The 18,999-nt window shown below is 37.0% G+C and overlaps 2 protein-coding genes across 2 annotated transcripts in view; one reads left to right on the top strand and one right to left on the bottom strand.

The window, feature by feature from the left end:
- The window catches only part of LOC135710455 (monocarboxylate transporter 2-like), a 603,423-nt gene that overhangs the window by 138,322 nt on the left and 446,102 nt on the right, over positions 1–18,999 (top strand). The window lies entirely within an intron of this gene.
- Positions 1–18,999, bottom strand: part of Hecw (Hecw ubiquitin protein ligase) — a 100,292-nt gene that overhangs the window by 77,696 nt on the left and 3,597 nt on the right. The gene's annotated exons all lie outside the window — the stretch shown is intronic.

Raw genomic sequence — 18,999 nt, 5'->3', positions numbered from 1 at the left:
CAAGCTAATTCTGAGTAGAGTTCCATCCATCTTTGTGGGGTTCGTGGTCGTGTGACTTCACCCGTCGTTCAGGCGTATTGTGAGTGCCACGAAGTGAGGGTTCGATTCCCGCTCCAGCTGGTGCAAATTTGGACTACCTGGAAATTCCCTTCTGATCTACTGGGTGTGGTGTGTTGTCCGTTACAGTCTGTGCAACCTCTGGTTGAAGACGGTGTCAATTGTCTTGTCAACTCTGATGAAAATTGCATGGAGATTTTGGGATTAAAGGAAATACATTTCGGAAGAAAAACCATAGAAAATTCCTATGATGAAACTTAAGGAGTATGCTGATACGAATCGTTAGAATAATTTCAATTGTATTCTGTCCTATGAAGATTAATTTTATGACATTTCAATGGAATTATGCGCAATTTCTGGAAAACATTCAAAACCATTTTGGCAAAGTACTTGAAGGAGACCTTAGACGACATCTTACGATTCTAAAAACTGTTAGTATCAACTCTCTAGTAAGGAACAACGAAGACTGGATGGAGAAAAGATACAACTTAAATCGACTTTTTCGAGTAGTTGACCCTGGGCGTAATTCATGGCAATTTGGAGGCCCGGTTCTTCGTCCAGGATCGATTGTTTTTTATACAGATGGTTCAAGATTGAACAATCAAGTGGGAGCAGGAGTAACTGGCCCAGGGATAGAAATATCGGTTCCTATGGGCAGATGGCCAACTGTGTTCCAAGCTGAAATCCAAGCAATTTTAGAGTGTTCCGTTATATGTTTGCGTAGAAACTATAAGAGTTCAAATATATGCGTCATGTCCGACAGTCAAGCTGCTCTAAATGCTTTAAAGTCGGCAACATGTACATCAAAACTTGTCTGGGAGTGTGTTCAATCACTTCAAAAATTGCCTTGTCATAATCAAGTCAACTTATATTGGGTTCCTGGTCATTGCGGGATTGAGGGAAATGAAAGAGCTGATGCACTAGCAAGACTCGGATCTTCTCATAAGTTCATCGGGCCAGAGCCCTTTTGTGGCTTATCGGCTGCATCTCTTAGAATGGAGCTAAAAGCGTGGGAATCTTCAAAAGTGGAGGAAAACTGGAAGAACACTTCTATTGCTAGGCATTCGAAGCGATTCATTAATCCAAACATTTCTGTGACCCACAAAATCCTGGAACTTTCTAAGAAAGATCTTAGTATATATGCAGGTCTTATAACAGGTCATTGTCCGAGCCGTTATCACTTGAAGCTGATTGGAAAACTTCAAGATGATGTATGTCGCTTCTGACGCATAGAAAAGGAAGACTCGGAACATTTGCTATGCCACTGTCCGGCAATTTTCAATAAAAGGCGTAAGTTCTTCGACAAGGGGCTGATAGAACCCTTTGACATTTGGAGAACAACTCCCAGTACGGCAGTGCACTTTATTCGAAGTATAATGCCGTGCTGGGATACTGCTATTAGTCAAACGATGGCGATCACTCCTAATAATAGTGATACGGCATCTTGATATAGCTAAAGAAAAAAAAATGGGGAATATATCACAACAGATCAGAAAAATGGTAGCAGTGATGAAAATACCCGACAAGGAAAAAAAAAACTTGAATAATTAGGAAGAAAAGGATTTCAAACCAATTTTTACCTACCACGCAGTTCAAAGGGAATTATTGGATGAGTCTGAGAAGAACGTGACGGTCATTCTAAAGGATGTACCAAGGAAATTATCATGATTTTTTTTTCAGAATTTCATAGAGAAAAATGGACACAAATTTGTGCCAATTCTTGGGAGTTATTACAAGTTTGAGGGAATTGTGGAATTGGAGAGTGATTTAAAAGAGTTTAAAAGAGGTAATGCTAAGAACTTTTAGAATTTTACTGGAAAACTGGATATTATCGAGATTATTTTAGGGGAATATAGAAAAGAAGTATGATGAAATTTAAACTTATTGGGCACACTGTGTCAATACTTTTCAACTTTTGGATGATTTCATATATGTGTTCATTTTTAGTAAACAGGGCCCCGCTGTTGTGTCACTTTTTGTCGAGTGAGTGAACTCAAATCCATCCGTGCACTCGTCAATAGTAGCCAGGATTGTTTGCTCTATTATTTGCGCCCAGCATACCAATGCTGCTTGCTGAGCAGTTTATGAAGCATGTCAGAAGAATATCATATTCCTTTATAATCAATAACTAATCATCCTGACGTTCAATTAAAATGCGGTCTTGAGCAAAGTTGTGGCTGGCAAAACATTAAAACAGATAGAAAACTTGTCCGTAGATCATGACAGCAAAGGGCAAGAGCGACGAGAACGAAAAGTTTCCCATAGTAGCTCCCATGTAAACCGCAAAGGGCCAGTGAAGTTTGAGTCCGCATCCATATGAGCTTAAATTTTGGAAGAATTATCAGGACCTGAGTTGAAATCGATTGAGCTTGGTGGAGTAAAATCGATATTTTGAACCACTCTAGTCCACAGCCTGCACTAGCGCTACCGTTTGCAGTAGATACGAGCGGCGGTGGTGGCACGGAAACGATCCAAAACAATCGATAGGTTCCCATTTCGAACATCTTTCATGCTGAGAGATGGTCATCGTAAAACGGGCGTTTAGTCATTGATCCCGTGACGGCGACCAACCAACGCATCGTGATATGCATCCAAATCGCCCAGTAGCGAGGTTCACATTCTAACGATGAACTGATTAATTAATACCCTCAGCTTAATTGAAGACCCAGTTCGCAACTATAGGGAAGGAGTCATTTCTGTTGCTATTGATGTCATCATTAGTCATATTCGGTTTGTAGAACTGCGAAATGAAATGATGGATTGCTGACAGGTCTGTTATTACGGAAGTTATCCCTAAACACACTACCGAGCGTCAGGTTTATAATTTTGAATAATTGATTAATTCCTTAATTAGCGCAATTTTTCAAATAGATTGCACGTGTGTTTGCGAGTAAACTGGGCACTTTCAACGAAGCTATTTGGCATTCCCGAAAGTTCATCAAATTTCTAATACATACCAAGTTTTCAAAGAGCCTAAATCAACATTTGCACTAAGTGTCATAAGCAAATCTTTGTACAAATCAATGGCACCTACGGAATGCACCGAAGGAATCTTCTCCGCACTTGACACCCGTGTGAAATCCCAAGTTGTGAGTAAACTTTCCGAATCGCATCGTAAACAACTAAGCATCATATCTGCTCGCAATTTATGGAAGAACGAAACGCAGCAGCAAGATAAGAAGTTCCTCCCATCAATGGACACAGTTCCTTCCGTTTCGGATTTGCCATCATCATCGGTTTGCGTCGTCATTCTCATCTTCTTTCCATTTATGCGCTACTGTTTTGATTCGCCTTGCGACCTATGTATCTTGGAAAAGACCTGGGACCGGGGGCAAAGCGAAACGAGCAACGGAATGTAATGCGATATCACGTCACCCTCATCTCGTCGCCCTGCATCCAGTCACGAACGCTTTATGCCCAGCCCAGTCGGCTGCCGTTGCATTGGAAAAATTGCAAATTAACATTTTAATTGTTTTTATTTGACTTTGTTTACTGTTATTATTATGGTCCGTCTGCCTGCAGAAACGAGTGAACCCAACGCTACTATACTAGATAGGGGTCGACGGGGGAAGATGGCCACTCTCTTGAAGAAAATAAATAATGTAGAGTTCTTTGTTATAGTAAACACTAGAGTCGGTGTATAATGAGTCATGCCAAGAGAAAAACAGTTGAACTCGCATCACGGTTTTCGAAGGATTCCCTTTCTTTTCACTTGGCAACAGAGGACTTCTACATCAACTTCAAATGACTTCTAGCGAGAGAAAAAATATTGCGACTGTAGTAAATCATTATATCAGTGATTTTGTCAAATTATCTTAACAAAAAAATAGTAGAAATTCTCATTACTAATCATTACCGAGCGTATCCCATGACAATTTAACGCTCACTGCGTGTTTATGCTCATTTCTTCGATTATATTTTATATTTTATTGCAATACCTTTCGTGGACCTTCATAGCATCGTAATGTTTATTTACTTTGCACGATAGGTAGCCGGTTTGACAGTTCAATAGGTAGACTTGGCTTCACTCTTGGCGTGACTCATTATACACCGACTCTAGTAAACACCAATTAACTCGGTACCAGGTGAAACGTCAAAATGAACGACAAAAACAAACCTTGCGTTTGACGGAGGCTGTCACTTGTTATTTTGTGTTTACGGAAACAGGTAACTAAGGCTTTCCTGATGATATACATACAAGTTCCATGCAGTGAGAAAATTGTGAACTAATCTGTCTTTCATCCATAAGGTTTCAACCACCTGAGAAAAAAAATCAGCAGACAACAATTTCTTAGATCTCTTTTTTATTAGCCACGGGCAACTTCTTAGATCATTAAAGTGAAGTCCATGTGCACAGTATCGTCATTATGATTTTAACTAACATGATTTGTTAGTTATTTCGACGCTTTTGGACAATGCATGTCATTTTCCACTTTTTCAATAGTTTCTTGTTGAAAATCAACAGTCATAAACAATGATTTCGATGCGTGGAAATACTTCTGATCGATTGGTGATAAAGTTATGGAAATTGGTCCAGGGGCAGCTGAGTTATTAACGTTCAAAATCTTTCATAATTTCGTTACATATTCCATTTTTGGCTTTCATTAAATGTACCCCCATATAAAAATCACAGACGTAGTGCTACGACAAAAAAACTTCACAGCAAATGAGACTGACTCATATTTAAGTCCCGTTCACTCAAACTCACAAAAGCGCAGATCACTCGTAGAATGAGTAAATTTTTATCAAATATGAATAAATCTCACTCATATTTGAGTGACATTTACTCATATATGAATGAAATTTCATCATATTTGAGTAAACATTTACTCATTCTATGAGTGACTTACGATTTTGCGAATTTGAGTGATCGGGATTAAAATATGAGTCATATTCATTTACCGAGTAGGCTGTTCGAAAAACTATCAAGCCGAACAATGCATTGGGTAATAAGTAATATTAATCGGTTCTCCTCGTCGACTTACTCTTTCATTAATAACTTGGTTACAAATCCATTTATTGCCGGGTTTGCCTTATTAGATGCTAGATAATAGCTTCTTTTATCGAACTATGCGTTTTAAAAAAACTGGAAGTGTCTATACATGGCCGTGGGGATGCGAAGAGAAAATCTACTAAGAGAATCTATCAATGTCAATGAGTAATGCTTGCTATTACTTGACTTGACAGTTCGTTATATCTACACGCTATTTCAAAACTACCCGAATTTGGGTAGAATCCACCCAGATCTGTCAAAACTGAACCTACCCAAAAATGGGTAAACTATTTTGGGAGTGACAAGTTGACAAATTAACAACGTGGATCGGATTCATTTGTCAAATTGTAACTCCCAACACAGTTTACCCATTTTTGGGTAGGTTCAGTTTTGATCGATCTGGGTGGATTCTACCCAAATTTGGGTTGTTTTGAAATAGCGTGTAGATATAGCTGGAATTAGGGCGTATCATTAAATAATTGGCTTCTCTCAATGATTTCTAGGAATTCAAGGCATGCCCATGCAAATGAACATTACCGTCGGGTAGGGGAAGTCTTACGCTATCTGATGGTGATGTTGATTTGCATGTGCGAGCCTTGACTTTCAAGACATCATCGAAAGAAGTTATTGTTTACAAAAGCTGTTACGCCCTAATTCTAGCTCTATCTTGATATGTGTGGTCGTGAGATTTAGTGAAAACGTTCATTATGTCGAAAGTAACATTCGCATCGATCCGAGAAAAATAAGGTTTTGTTCACACCACAGCAGGGTTTTAATCAGTATATAGTGTAATAGCAGGAGCATAGATTGACACTGATAGTTTACTTTGTTTACCTTTGTTACTTTCGACGTAATGAAAATTTGCTCTTGAGATGATCTATTTAGCGTTTATTTTTATTAAAGCATCGTTATCTGGATCAACCGGAAAGGAAACTCTATCTCTTTCATCCTCATCAGATCTTATGCGAGAAGTGAAAGGGACGTCAACAAAGTGGTTATGTGTGAATGATAAGGAGTGAAAAAGAAGCGCGAGATCACATGCCAAACCTTTGTAGATCCAGGAGCATCTCCGATAGGACGAAGTTACATCCATTTATAGACCCAATTTAAATACAATAGACCGACATAACATCCAGCTACCTGATAAGTTGTCATGTTACAATGGTGAGATTAAACAATTTTCAGCCGTGCCTAATCAATACCCAAATAATAAGAATATCTAAGCTTACGTGTTGCCAGTGAAATATCGACTGCAGCTCAATTATTATATAAGCTACGGCATAAAATGTAAACGAAACACACATATTAGACCGAGACTAGGGACATAAATCCTATGGACTTTTTTGGTACATCAAATGAAAAGAAAATTTCCTGAAAATCAATGTAATTAGGGAAAGTTCTCAAACGATCAACATTCACTTCATTTATCGTGAAAATTTTATAAAGTTTAGGCTAAATTTAACTTTAAGCTTAGGGTGGCCGTCTTACCCCGTCGTTCCCTACTACATTCTTTGGTTGGCTGGAAGTCAACCGAGTCAGGAAATGGAGAATGGGGATGCTTGCCTGTGACACTAAGTAGGTTTACGATGGGGTTCTGGTTTGTTTGAGAAGTTATCGCACTTCCCTGGATGGTGTTGTTTCCGAGAAGATGATGAGAAACATTTCCAGAGGGTGTAGATCAAAGTGGTACACTATAAAAGGCTCGCGACACGAGGAGTTTGTTTACTGCGGTCAGCTTTTTTTTATATGCCATTCAGTGCGTGATAACAATGTGATAACCTTAACGATAAAGAACCTTATCGTAGGGCATAGTTCAAAATGATGAAAGAAGAATCTTATCGCTTAAATTCCAAGGTGTTCGGTTTTCCCTAAAATGCTTCTGACGAATTTTTCACAAACCCCCAATTGAGAATTCAGCTCTCATAAAAAGTAGAAGATTGTGATTTCTTGAGCTGTTATGACTGAATCTATGACAAAAGGTCAGAAAATCGAAGGACAGAAGGTCAAAAATACATTAGATCAAACTTCCTAAGCTAAATTGATTTTTTTTTTAAGAATTCGCGCAGTTTAAAGTAAAGTGGATTGTATTGATATTTTTTCACGAAGTAAACATCTCCTAAAGATATGAGATATTCATTTCTCATCTTAGTTTCTCGAAATTTCTCAAAAGAACGAATTATGTTTTAAAGAGGAAAAATTTAGTAAAAATATAAGATTGACGCATGTTTTCTTAAATCCTAGAACATACAAGTTTTCCCAGGTTTGTAGAGTACATTTTTAAATATCAAAGTATTAAATGCAATTTTTTTTATCACAGTGTCTAAAATAAATTCATGATTAAAATAAGAAAAAATAATAAGAAGAAGGAAGTTCATCTGCAGCGGATTTGATTACTTTTTCGATCATCGCGACTGCGTATTAATCTTCAGACTAACAGCAGTCATTCAACCAGTGTATTTTAGTGCTTAAAATGCATTTTATGTATTTATGAATTTAATTATTTATCTACATAATAAATAACCTAAGATTAACATCGTTTTTTTTTTCCGTTACGCAAACATAATAGATAGGGTAAATATTGGGCCCATAGTTAAAAACCTGCTATTTATCAATTTTATCTAGATAAACGCGTTATATCTGACGTGCAACATTCATCGATTCTCATTGACGGACCCTATTGATACAATATTATGCGACACGACGTGCGTTGCTTTGCTTCGTCAAAACACTTTGACATACAAAGTAGTCCGGTAAATTGTTTGTTACAGGCTGAGATTTTCGCAGATTGTTATCACCGACAAACCGACATGAATGACCATAGCAAAAACAATACAATTTCTTACCAAAGCACGCTACTGACATCTTGCTCCGTGTCCGCGGGAAATATTTAGCTAAACCATGAACCTGCATGCAAAAGTTATGAATTGGTTCGTGCCTGTCTATTCTGGACAAATTATTTTTATCTAGATCAAAATATCCTATGGATTTGACAGTTTGGATCACTGCACATTTAAATCGGCCGTTTACGATTTTCGGGCATAAGTCAGAATGAAGTGTTATGTCGGTTTGTCGGTGTTGTTATTTTTCTTCATTGAGAAACATGTATTTCCTCATCGTTTCGTCATTTTGTTGTGCTTAGTGGAATAAATACCATATCTAACGACGAAAACAGTGGTTCCGGGTATCCTTCTTCGTCAAAGGAAGAGACTGAAAAGTTTTGCGGGCATAGCGCAAGATCAATATTATTGTGTCATTGATCCCGACAGTGGTTGTGCATATTTCAAGATTCTGAGAATTTGATGCATCGCTTCCGGACCAAACATTCACATTCAATAATAATACAATAATTAACTACACACTTAGAAAATTTCATGTGAATTTAGGTTCCTGAGACTGACATATACGAGCGTCAATTTTAACATAAAATTGAGTCATAATAGACGCGAAATTCAGCTCAATGAAACGGAATATTCGTCGAGTACCGAACGTTTCAGTCTCGGAAACATTTCGCTTGAAGCCAAAGTTTTTGGCTCTTTGGTTCGAATATCTTTCAATCTAAAACAGCTGATGCAAGCATTGAGCAATTAAGCTCCATTAGCAATGTTCGATTTGTTGCGCTACAAGATAATAATGAGTTTATGTTCAACACATGCGTACATTTCGGATTCAAATGTTTATTGTAGTTTAATTTTGACGTAGAACTATGTCTTTGTCGACTATACTGGGGTGCAAATCAAAAAATATGTGTGGTGAAATAGTGTTAGGTTTTGAACGCTTGTAACTTTGTCATTTATAAATGAAAATAAAATCAAAATACGCCAATCGATAGGATATTACATTACAAATCTACTGAAAAAAAAATGTTTTTTTTTCACTTTTCCACAAAAAACATTTGAACAATGTACAAATGATAATTTTATCTCTGTTTTCATGAAATAAACGATTTTTCCTAACCCAGTCGTCATAATCGAGTACCATTTGGTTTTACATCGTTCTGCTTGAACCTGAAAAGATATAAAATAGCGCTGCTGTCATGCCTCATTACGGCTTCAGATAGCGTGGCACTTGGTCCTGTAACAAGCAGGACCAAGCACGTATAAACATAACATAAAAACTGTAGGCTACAGTGCTGACATCACCATTGGTGGTGGCTTCTTGGCAGAGGATTGGTTTGTTTACGTCTCATCCTTTATGTCAAACATGGATTCCGTCACGTGTAAAATTAGGTATTTCTTAGTGTGTACGTCAAAGCAACATACACTACGAATCTTTTCATGTTATTTAATACTTCACACGTTTTTTTTTTTTTTTTCTTTCGTTTGTTTTTTTCCGTCGATCTTGTTTTCCGTGCTGAGCACCAATGCTACCGACGTGCCAGGAAGGCAGCTCCCACACCTGGACCCTACCTATCGACCCATCAACTCATGAACCGGAGACCAACGGCTTTACTTCCCATCCGAAGGAAGGCGTGATCAGAGATGTTATGCCTAAGAACATCCCGGCGGCGCCGACTGGGATTGAACCCAGGCCTGCTGGGGTGAGAGGTAATCACGCTTACCACTACACCACCGGCGCCGTTGTTACTTCACACTTAGAAAAACTAAATTTACACGTGACGGAATCCATCCATGACATAAAAGATGAGACGTAAACAAACATGTCATGTAATATTAAGTGCTCCGAGAGAGAAAATTTCATTGCTCGATGAAAAGTACGTCTAATTAAGCTATATTTCGCGTCTATTATGATTCAATTTTATGTTAAAATTGAAGCTCGTATATGTCACTCTCAGAGCACCTAAATTTACATGAATGTTTTTAAGTGTGTTGGTTTGTACTTTGTTCATGTGGGAACTCTTTATTATTATTATTAGCACTATTATAATCTTTCTAATAAATCCCCAAAGTGTTCCGATTACCAATTGGTGATTGATAGCCGATGGAAATCGAGTGCCAGGGAGGTGGCTTCAGCACCTGGGAATCAAGAGAGCCCAATTTTGATGTCCAATTAAAATACATTTCACATAAAAGTAATATTTAAAAAACAATTCAGATCAATTACATATCGAAAAGAACTTGTACTCGCTTTTTATTTTTTGTGCTCCACGAAGTGTTCCCATTTGTTGTTCGTAATGTTTATCGAAAATAGTCGGAAACGATTTAACATGGCCGTGGCAATCCAAAGAGATTAGATAATCGATTAATTTAAATAGGACCTCACGATTATGATTAGTTTAGTTAGGACATCACGCATTGCTCGGATTGATTTCAATCCAGAAGATTATACTTGTTGAAACAATCCACTATTATGAAGTGAGCATTCGGTCTCCACAACCAACACTTGTGGCTCCCTGGTTGGGTGTAGCGATAGCGAGTGTCGCAGTTCTAACGAAACTAGCTTCATACAATGAACAAATCAATTTCGTTGCAGAAAACAACGAATAAATTCGTAGAACAAACGAGCGATTTCGTTGCGTTTCGAAATTTTATTTTCAGTGTATTTGTGATACAGTTTTTGTTTTGTCGCACGTCGTTTGACGACGATGTGCAATGGTCGTCTTAGTAGCTCAAACTTATGCAGTGACGTTGACCATTTTCAGCAGTGTGCTAACCGTCAAGTCTAATAGGTACCAGATCGTCAAAATCGAAGACATGTTGGATTTAAGCTGAATGTAGGTGGATTGACAGCATCGTCTTCTTATTCTTATTCTTCTTCTTTTTCTTCTTTTTATCCGCATTTTAAGCTCATTGCATATCAAATATTCACCCCTATTCTGTATTTCGTTTCGAACGAAATTCTCATACAAAAAAATATTTTTTTGTATGAGAATTTCGTTCGAAACGAAATACAGAATAGGGGTGATTAGCTCATTGTGTGCTCTTAACCTACACACAGAGTTTATATTACCGAAGTCGGTAAAATTTTACTTGGTTTTTAAACAGCTGAGTTTTCAGTAATCAACTCAGTAGTTTTTGCTTTTACTGAAAACTCCGTAAATCGCAGAATTTCTGAACTGTCAAAAATTACCGTTGTATTGCTGTCTTTTTCAGTAATTTGTTTGTTTACATAGTTTTTTGTTGAGTTTTTCAGCATTTTTATTTTATTTTTTTGATGAATAAGTCAACAATGTTTTTATTTCATTATTTGTTTGGGTTCATTCGATTAAAACATTTCGAATTTATAGCGATTTGTATTTGGGGACGGAGTTTAGTGGCGGATTAGCAGTAATGCTGTTTTAACTAGTCCAGGTTGAGCGTTCAGAGCTTCCCGGTGGTTTAGCCGGGTGGTGGCTCTTTCGATGTGCCGGATTGCGTGCCTAAGTCAGTAAAATTTCTTTCTTCAAACTAACTTGAACATCTGAAAGTCAATGCAGGAGTGCAGAAACTGATAAATTTCGTGGTAGTTTATGCACTCCTGTGTTGACTTCCAGATGTTTCACTGATTTTCGCAATGGTTTCCTGTTTTCACGAGAAGATTTCCGACGTCAAGTGCGTGAGGTTGAATGGTGGAGGATGACATAAGAAATTTGCTTTACTGTCAGTATCAGCAATGTTGGAATTTCGTTTGATGACTGCTCCAGTAAAACATAACGAATACAAAAAACTCGATACTCTATTTTACTGAGTTTTAGTCATTATCTGCAAAGCTGTTATTTTACGATAAGTTCAGTACTTACTCTTACCGTATTCAGTAGTTTGTCGCAAGAGCCACTGATCGCCAGTTCTTTTATTGAGTATAACAGTAAGTTCGGTAATTTTTGTGATTTACAGTTCGAAAACTGTAAAAAAAAATTACCGAACAGGGAAGCCGTGATTAAGTGTGTAGTGTTCTAGATGCACATCCACAGTGATTAACTGAGAGCTTTCGATGCCTGTATCATTTTCCCATTAGTATAATTGGGTGACAAGTACAATCATACGCTATGGCCAGGGTAGTCGAGGAATTTTCCACACGAAAAATTCCTAGAACCCAGCCACCTCCAGCATGATTTTGCTTTGTAGCTGGTGCCTTTACCAACTGAGCTAGAGGGGTTTGACAGCTGTGAAATACCAATAGAGAAAAAAGACCCATCCACAATGCATTTCGTATCATTCAAAATTGACGTCAAAATGTAATTGTGGGATTTTGCAATTTCTTGCAATTTTCGGCTGAAGAGTACCCAGTTACGTGCATACCAAGATTCTCGAACCCTACAAATCATCAACTTGACAAATCCTACTCATATGGAGTGATGACATTATCAAGGTTCGACTCATGGCCGATGCTAGTTTCTTTGATGAATCTACGCGAAACTGCACCAGTGCATGCGACACCTAGACAGGTTTGTAATCCAAAACCACAAAAGTGACGATGTACTAAAAAATATTCCATACGATTTGACAGCTAGCAAAACGTCATGATCATTTTCACATCATTTCCATCTGCCACAGCGTTGCCAGACATACCGATTTATCGGTATTTATACCGATTTCCAAACTAGATACCGATATACAGATAAGGTTCCTCAGAATACCGATTTTTTATATTTTATACCGATTTATACCGTTTTTTTAATAACCAAAATTATTATTGCCTGCCCGCGCTCGAATTTCGGAGAAAATTTTTGTGAGAGACTTGTATTTTTTTAAATACCGTAAAACGGGGTAACATTGATAGTTTTTTTAAGTTTGTTCTCAATAATTTTTTACGGCAATGAATGTTTTTCAAATTTTATATTTTTGAATCAAGTACTGAGGATCCAAGAGTTAATTCGTTAGAAATATGTTGAACGAAAATTAAAGCATTTGCACTATTTTTTAAGTTTTGTGACCGAACTTCAGTATTTTGGGGTTACTTTGATAATTCTCGATGAATGTAGAAAAAAAGGAGTGAAACTCTAACAATTTAGTTCTTTATATATGAAACTTTGAATGAGTATTAGACTGATGCAAAATTTGACTTTTTCGCTCCACAGTGCTTAAATGGTTTCAAATCGGGTCCTGATTAGCCTCCCAAAGTTACAATTCATTTGGTTAGAAACAGACTTCGCACAAGCCATTTGAAGTTTACATGTAAATTACTATGGGAAATCTCAACTTTTTGTTCATTGCCTTCTAGTATTTTTCCATATTTAGCTTCGATAGTTCGATAGCTATACTTATAGAAAATTTTCTCAGCTACAAGTTTGCTGAAGATTGTTTCTATGTAAAACGAAACAGGAAAAAGTTATTAATTATTTAAGAGATTGGTAAACTTACGACATGATCAAGCAGCTGCTCTGTAGGCAACACTGTATTTTGCAGTGTGACATAGTAGCCATGATTTTTGTGTCCTATTCAACTCCCCAGAAACACCAATGTTGCCTGCTGAATAGTTGATTGAGCATGATCATAAGACAGCAGCGCATTGTACCATTGATAACTTTCGATCCTTGCATTTAATGAAAAAGTGGTCTTCTGCAAAGTTGTACCTGGGAAAATTTCCTACAATACAGTTGAAAGTTTTTGAAGCAGGCCGATATGCTGAATTATTAGATGGACATGAACAAAAATCTTGCTTTTACCATAGTAATTCCCATACAAACTTCAAATGGTTTGTGCCATCTCAGTTTCTCACCAAATGGGTTCAAATTTTGAGGGGTTAGTTAGGATCCGATTTGGAATCGTTTAAGTATTGTGGAGCGAAAATTTCAAATTTTGCATCACTCTAATGAGTATACAATCAGAAAACATCATAAGCAATAAGATTACAACATTTAATTTGCGATGGCTGTATCGGAAATCCATTTCATAAGTGATGGTTTGAGTGCTTTTTCAAAAAGGCGAAAAACACGACAATTGTTTTTTTTTTTAATATTTTTGTAAAATATGTAACACATACTATTCAAAAACTATATACGATTTCAACGGAAATACTCTAAGCTATAATATGGAACCAATGTTTCTAGGTTGGAAAAAGCACAGCGAGTAAATTTATTCTTTATATTATACAATCAAAGTTACCCGCATTATCAAAGATACCCCGTTTTACGGTACCTCATATTTTTGAGCCTTCAAAATTCGAAACAATTATCTCTAAAGATGCCTTATGCTTGATACTCTTTGACTAATGTTTGCATTTCCTAACCTACTTGGCTACCCATCAATCGAGAAATAGTCGATGGCTCTTTCCGGTATTCCTAGGCAATCGAGAAATATTTTTTAAACATTATTACACTTCCGGAAGTTTTTATTCATTCTTAAACTTCCTGAAGTTTTGTACAACTATCCTTGGAATATTCTTATACCTTACCTTGGAAGCTTCATCAGCCTTTGCTCGAATTATTCTTTCTTCTTCTCCCGGAGCTTCAAGGATGCTATCAGATTTTTATTGCGGATCCACACTAGCTGCAAGCACATTTAAGAAGTTCTGAAACTTCAGAAAAGTGTAAGTTTTGATAAATTAAAGACAGTTTCATTAACTTCTGTTAAAATTCAAAAACCCGGAAATTTCAGAAAATTCCAGAGAATTCCAATGAACTTAAGGTAACACCATAAATATTTTGGAAACTTCACTTCACTTCAAACTTCATGCAAATTTAGGAAACATTTAGTTACATGAAAATTAGATCATTGTGAGAACATTTTATGGGAAGAGCTTTTTAATGGCAGTGTCGATAACTTTTAAAAATTAAAAAAAAATCGGGAAGATCAGAGAACTTCAATGCTGATGTTACAATAAATGAAAGAAAATTGTGAGAGTACTTATGAGATTTTGTAATCTTCAAGAAAGTCCAAAGACCTTCTAAGGTAATTAGAGATATTCCGGTAGTCTTATTATAATCAGAGAAGTTTCGAGCGCTTCGAGGATGCCCAGAGAACTCCAAAACAGCTCTTAATTTCTGAAAAATTACAATAACTTTTAAGGAATTTCGAGGAATTATGGAATATTCCATTCCTCCATTTCAGGAATGTCCCGAAAACATCAGGGAAATTTCGGAGTCTTCAGGGTTATTTTTTTTAATATCAGGAAAATTTTCTGGATCATTAGAACATCCCCCAGGAATCTTTCATTCTGAATTATGTCCTTGTTTCTTTCAACTGTTCCGTAAGCGGCTTTGGCTTCCGACTTTCTTCAGATGTTTCTTCCAATCTACCTTAGGAAGTTTCTGCCAGCGTCTCCAGGAAGTTGCTTTCGTCTTCTCCAGGAAGTTCAATTAATTCTCTCAGAAATTTCTTTCGTCTTCTTCTGGAAGTTTGACCAGAAGCCAAAGGTTTTTTTGTCCGACTTCCATTGGAAGGTTTTTCTGAGCTTCTTCTGGCTTTCCCTGAAAATGGCTACTTCTGAAAATTTACTTCCGGTTTCCGAAAGTTTTCTGGCTTCCTATGGATGTGACATTCGATTTTTTCTGATAGTTTATTTAAATTTTCGCCACAAGTTTCTCAATTCGTGTCTTGAAAGTTTTCCGGAGGTTTTTCCTGCTTTTCTCGAACTTCATCCAGGAGAGCTTCTTTCGTCTTTCTCTGGATGTTTTTTCAGCTCCATTCAGAAGCTTATTCAAACATTTCCCGGAGTTTTCTTCCGGAATTTTCCGATCATAGTTCAAAAGCGAAAATTTTGCTTCGATTAACGGCTTTCTCAGTCTTAAAACACTGCAATGACTACAATGTAATCTGCCCGACATTTCGGCCATAGGTTGTGGCTTTTTCATGGAAAAATATTGTTTGAAGTTATTGTCAATAGTTTAGTCGTTGTTGTGGCTGATTTTCCATATTTTCGTTTCATTTAATGATATTTAATTGAAAAAAAAACACTACTTGGTCACAATTTTGACAGGACTTCACTACTTGAGGACAACGATAATTTTAAAAATTAAATTAAAAAATAAAGAGTGGTTTAAGGTTGAGAAAGCCACCAAATAAAGCAATTCCCCTCAAATCACAGTCGTCACCATCTTTAAAATTTTTAAAACGGCAATAATATAAAACTAAATAAATAGTAAATACCGATAAATACCGATTTTTTAATACCTTTGACACCGATAAGCTTTAAAACAATCTGGAAACGTTGATCTGCCATTTCCAAGACCGTAACGTAGATTCATCAATAGCGCCGGGACACTACAACAAAGCAGTACACAGAAAAAAAAATAATTATTATCATCGCGTAATATCTTCCCTCGTTTGATTTTAAGTTATAGTCTGCACAGACAACGAAATAAAAACGCTGGTTTATAACACTGCTGGTTTGTGAGAAATCACGCTCAAATTAACATGTTTACATGAAATATCGTGTAAATTTACGCTAAATCTAGCGTTAACAACGTGTGCGCTATATATCGCAGAAATTTATATGAATTTTTCAAACGGTGTAGGTATGCCCGAGTAGCACACTTTCATCACAATAAGTTACAGCAACTTGTTTATGACTGAAATAAGTCGTATATAAGTTTCTACAATTGAAATGTGACAAGCGTGCTACTAGGGTGGAAGCTTCTGATTCTGGTGAAGCTATCGAGCTGCTAGTAACTCTACTCTTCCGAAGTCGTAAATCAGTATTGTGTCGGCGACGTTTCCCTGATTAATGATATTACATAATTACATATTATGTAATATCATTAATGGTTGAATGTTTATTTAGCACAATTCCGGAGTGTTTTGAGATTTTGGCGTAATTGCTTTTGTAAACAAACGCGCCAGTCTCGGGTTTCTCACGAATTAAAACTCAATCTCGTTAACAAACTACAGCAAATAACAGACCAATAAATCCTCTACCTGATAGTGTTATTAGTTTTCGAGATTGGGGTTTTATTCGCGATAAATCGGTGATTGCCGTGTTTGTTTGCAAATGTAATTACGCCCAAATCTCAAATCACTACGGAATTGCTCAATTTACGCCATGCAGTATGCAATAGTTGATTGATGATGCATGCTGGATGGCTTTCTGTGCTAGAAATTAGTACATGCTGGATAATACGGTAGGGTTAACTACCCCATTTTCGGCCTATTAAACACAATCCGCACTTAGTGTTTCTTAATGTAGCGCAGTTTAGCACCAAGCGGAATGATATTATTACTGATGGCTTCCAAACTAATTTACCTTTCCGTACGTACCGTAAGATTTGATAAAGAGAAACCAATCGTTGAGATATTGTCAAAAGTCTAACACTGCTTCTTGACGCCAAACTCGGCCTACGGGTTCTAAACTCGGCCTAACGCAATGAAACGCCATTGAATTCACTTCGGCCTATCGGATGAAGATAAAATTGATTCGGTCGGAGTGCTTCTTTTGTTTTTGGGAATAATGGGTGGAAACCTTCATATCAAGCGTTCTCATTGACTTCGTTCGGTAGCTTATTAACTAAAGTATCGTACCAAACGCATAATTGACTTGTTAACTCTGAAATCATGGATTTATTTAAAGTTTTCTGCTCGATAGGCCCAAGATGGGTTAACTTTATTAACATTTGGCTTAAAGTGAAAGATTAGTAACTTTTTGCCCAACGATCAAATAGATTTGCAGTCTTCGACAAAGTTTGTTTTGTATATTATTCTCAATCTATGTCCGAGATTTGGTGAAATTTCAGCAATATTGAATTTTAGGTCAGCAAATAAATAGGATCGTTCCGCTTACAATACATTTTTCCACACAAAATTTAAAATTCTCCTGCAAATCGAGAGATCGTTCGACTCGCACAGTTATTTAGGATCTCAAATCGCATTGAAAGAGCAGTGAGGAACAGGGTGTTGTAAAATGGAACATCGCTGTTGTTCATTGATTGGAAGTCAGATGTGAATAAATTAGAACTGGTTGAATAATACTCACACAAAATACAAAAAAAAAGAATAATGACTTATTGATGCTGACCATAACGACGATTCAAAATATAAATTAAAAATCAATTATGCATTAGTTCCAAATAATACATTCTATCACCATAGGGCAAATGCCGGCTTCGGCAAACCCTCTTCCAGAACCTTGTGGCAAAGATAAAATTTTCTTTTAATACTTAGTTTCAGTGTCTTGAAAATTCATTAATTGAGCCTCCCTGAGTGAATAAACTCATGAGCAAATCTGGAAAGCAAATCTCACTCTTGAGATTCTTATGTATTTCCACGCACTCACACTCACAACGCCAAACAAATCATTCGAGCCTAAAACTCATAAAAACCGACCAAACGTCGATTGATAGCATGCTTATGCATGTTGTGTTAGTTTGCCATCCACTGATGCAACTGTTATAACAATGAATTACTCCAAAATATAGAACAATGAACATTTGCGCCTGAAAACCCATCGATGATTTTTACGCAGTTGAATTCTGCAAGGCAAAACTCATAGGCGATTAAATCACGCATGAGATTTAAGTTTTTGAGTTTTTCCGATTTTTGAGCGATTTTTGCTACAGATCCCCGATGAAAATTTTCAGTAGTTGCTTCAAAATGAAGGGGAAGTAATCTTATGATTTCCTTTGAAAAAATCTTCAAACAGAACCCGGAAGTTTTCTTATGACTTCTATTTTTCATGTGTTACTGACTTCCACCGGAAGATTCCTGCAACTGGGAGTTTATTTCGATTTCACCGAATTCTTACAATTTCTCCTGAACGCTATTTCCCAGTTCCCTCGGAAGTCCTGCTGACTTACCCCGGAACTTTCTACCGACTTTCTCTGGAAGATTATCTCCCGACAGAGTCAGCTCTAGAAAGTAAGACTTTTCTGAAAGCTCTTTCCAATCGCTCCAACAAGGTTCCTCTAGAAGCCTCCGGAAATTTCTGTTAATTTATATACAGTTCTACACAGAGTAAATTTCCCTGGAATGGTATTCTGATCGGGGCGCTGGTCGATGTGGACTTTATGTATTTAAATTTTATATTCAGCATGCCTTTTTTATCTGTTTCCCAGCAATTGAATTCCTGGTGCATAAAATACCGCTCATGGACTCTCCAAGACCCACTGGCGAAAATCGGTAAGGGTATTTCCGAAGCCATCA

Source organism: Ochlerotatus camptorhynchus, unplaced genomic scaffold, assembly GCF_037179485.1.
Source record: "Ochlerotatus camptorhynchus isolate MF236.1 unplaced genomic scaffold, CSIRO-AGI_Acam_v1.1 ptg000383l, whole genome shotgun sequence".
Classification (NCBI taxonomy): domain Eukaryota; kingdom Metazoa; phylum Arthropoda; class Insecta; order Diptera; family Culicidae; genus Ochlerotatus; species Ochlerotatus camptorhynchus.
Note: the sequence above shows the minus strand (reverse complement) of the source record. Positions and strands in the feature narration are given on the sequence as shown.